The sequence below is a fragment of the Megalopta genalis genome, chromosome 3, assembly GCF_051020955.1.
Source record: "Megalopta genalis isolate 19385.01 chromosome 3, iyMegGena1_principal, whole genome shotgun sequence".
Classification (NCBI taxonomy): domain Eukaryota; kingdom Metazoa; phylum Arthropoda; class Insecta; order Hymenoptera; family Halictidae; genus Megalopta; species Megalopta genalis.
The window spans coordinates 19,324,291-19,327,511 of NC_135015.1; the positions used below are offsets into that span (position 1 = coordinate 19,324,291).

Genomic DNA, 3,221 nt, shown 5'->3' on the forward strand with positions numbered 1-3,221 from the left:
TTCGGACACCTTTTAAAAAGCGTTCACTTTTCTAAAACTGGACTAAACGATTTGGATTTTATTTTATATGATAGAGGAATTAATATACTGAATTACATTGTTTTAACCGGTTCATTCTCATGGACGTGTATACACGCACCGCGATATCGTTCACGCAGTCCCACAGACGCGTAAACACGCGCCCCGCTATCGTTCACGCAGTCTCACGGACGTGTAAACACGCTAGTATTAGATAAAGAGTTTAATTTGGAAAAGTGTTAATTTTGGAAACGGTATATAGAAGTAATAAACATTGATTTCAAAATATTTCAAATTTATTATTGCTCTGTATGATATAATTCAAAACAAGGAACTGCACATAATGCAACATCACAATTGATACAATGATATCTGGTTTCTTTGCGAATCGATTGTTGCTTGCACCATACACACCGTCTCATCGGCATAGATTTCTTATTTGTTGGCTGTAATTTTTTTAAGAAACATCTAGATTGCAGTCGCAATGGATGAAGATGATTCCTCCTTCCTTTCCGATGAAAATTCTCTGTTGGATCGTTGTAGTTATTTAGTAACTGCAATATTAAATCTTCTTTCACTTCGCACAAACTTTTTCGGTTTACATGGAGGCAGTTCCAAATTGCATGTGCATTGCATATAGCAATATCTAATAAATAAAAGAAATACTTTTTGTACCATTTGATTGTTTTCCTAAATGATCCAATGCCATGTAAAATTTGATCTGTGTGATCAACAGCACCCATGTGCATATTATAAGCTAACACTACGTTTGGTTTTTTAATGGGTTGCCCCGTTTTTTTATCAACTTTATCTGTGGCTACCAACTCTGGGGTATGTACGGTGCTGAGAAGCGCTACCACTCTTTTATCTTTCCACGCACTAAATGTCATGAATTTGTTATAGCGCACTGTCAGCTCACCTTTATTCAAACTTTTTATTTTTTTTATTTTTTCGTCGCATGGCAAACCTCTTCTATTCATTCGAACGGTACCACACGCATGTGTTTTATATTTATGTAACTCCTCATATAATGCGGGGGAAGTATACCAGTTGTCTAAGTATATGGTTCGTCCTTCATTTAATAAATTTCTTGACAAATTCATTACAATTGAACCCGACTTTCCTAATCTGGACTGTCCTTCATTTGATATGCGTCCATCATATAATTTCAAATTATAAATATATCCTGTCTCTGATTCGGCTAAAATAAATGATTTCACGCCGAATCTTGCACGTTTGCTGCTAATGTATTGCTTGAAAGAAAGTCTGCCTTTCCATAATAACAGACTTTCGTCGACTACAATGTTCTGTCTTGGTCGATATGCCATTTGAAAACGACAAATAAGAATATCCATGACGGATTGGATTTTTTCGGTCTTTCTAATTTCATTATTATTTGCATCAACACTAGTGAAATGAAGGAATCGCAAAATATTGAAAAACTTTTTTTTTGACATGATTTGTCTAATAAACACAAAATTATACATTGCCTTTGTATTCCAATACATGGACATCTTCGGCAAGCGAACAATACTCATATGAATAATAATTGCAAAAAAACAGTGCAAATCATTACTAGATACATGAAACTGAGATCTGGAGAAACCTTGCTTTCGGCTGTATTTATTAGTCTCCTTCACAATTAACTCTATGAGTTCTTCACAAAAAAAAAATTTGAAGATTTGAAGAAAAGAACTATCTTCTGATATACCAGATTGGGGTAACACACCGTGATGTAAATCGCTGTACCTCCAAACTTGTGGCGTAAAATTTTGCGTGGCAGTAGGAATATTCCATTTTCTTTGGCGTAAAATATTTTTCCATCTTTCGCACAAAGGAACATCCTCGTCAGTCATATCACTTTCCACAGCACTTTCACTTTCACTACTACTATCACTAATAATTCGATTTCTAGATCGTCGCATGGTGGTCATCTTTGCAGAACAGTCAAACGTACACTAAATGAAATTACAAATTAGTACTAACCACAAACTTAGTCTCTCCAGACGGAGCAAATCAGTAGGCGTGTGTGTACACGTCCGTGAGACTCCGTGAACGATATCGCGGCGCGTGTTTACGCGTCTGTGAAACTCCGTGAACGGTAGCGCGGCGCGTGTTTACGCGTCTGTGGGGCTGCGTGAACGGTAGCGCGGCGCGTGTTTACGCGTCCGTGAGAACGAAGCGGTTAATTTTGCTACTACTTCGAGTGGCAAAACAAAATAAAAAACTCTCATTTTTCAACTCTTTCATCCAAACCTGTAACAAAAATTTAAAAAAATGCGTTCCACAGATCTCGACGAATGAAAATTTCAGTCAAAATTACAGCTCTCGAAGAACTCGCCTGAAAACTAATCTACTGAAAGTCCGCAATAAAGCAACAATCTGTTCATAAATATTGTTATTCTACACCTACATGTACGATTACATTTAAAATACCGCCACATCGAGCTAAATCTCGATATAAATATAAAAACAACTCTCTTCGTTTCACGCGTAAACGGAAGCGATCGAATTTTGCCCCCCAAAAACGGTGCATCGCGGCGCATCGCGCCGCCTCGTGGAACAACGACAGGATTTTTCCATCATTTAACACGCAGCTCGTCGCGTCAAACATTTTGACGCGTTTCTTAGAAGGGGACGAGACGCCACTCTCCTTCGGGCCGCGCGCAATTTTTTCCGCGCTGCTTCTTTCGACGGTCTTTCACCCTCGACGCTGATAAGGATTCCGTTAACGAGAAAGATACTCCCGATGATAAATTTCCCGAGTACACGTAAAGAGGTATCCGTCCATAGATTATACAGGGGGGTCGGTAAGACCGGGGTATTAGCGGAACCTTATTAGCGGCTTAGCTGAGTTACGCAGGGTAAACTAAATTCTCCCGTCTTCGGGCTTTCTTGCCGCCGTCGACGGCGATTCCCTCATAACCGATACGCCGCCGCCGCCGCCGTCGCGTCGACGATGCTTTTTCATCCGGGAATATTTTCGCTTAAACCCATCTTGATATTATGAAAAACGGATTATCCTGTTCCATTAACGTGCAACATTGTCGGCGACGCGGCAACTGCTATTTTAACCCATCGGAATTAAGATTGCTCCCGCGAGTCCTGCCCCTTAAAACCAGCAGAACCGTGCTTCCCCCCATCACCCCCCTCCTGGATGGGGAGAGATTATATTTCCCGGTGAAAATAACAGCGCCGCCGCG

The 3,221-nt window shown here is 40.1% G+C and overlaps 1 long non-coding RNA gene across 1 annotated transcript; it reads right to left on the bottom strand.

Annotated features, from left to right (window-relative positions):
* Positions 1 to 296: 296 nt before the first annotated feature.
* On the bottom strand, positions 297 to 2,201 carry LOC117223294 (uncharacterized). Its single transcript, XR_013032987.1, has 2 exons — positions 694 to 2,201; positions 297 to 572 (listed from the first exon to the last, which is right to left on the bottom strand). It is a non-coding gene; the product is annotated as an uncharacterized LOC117223294 (long non-coding RNA).
* Between the last annotated feature and the right edge of the window lie 1,020 nt (positions 2,202 to 3,221).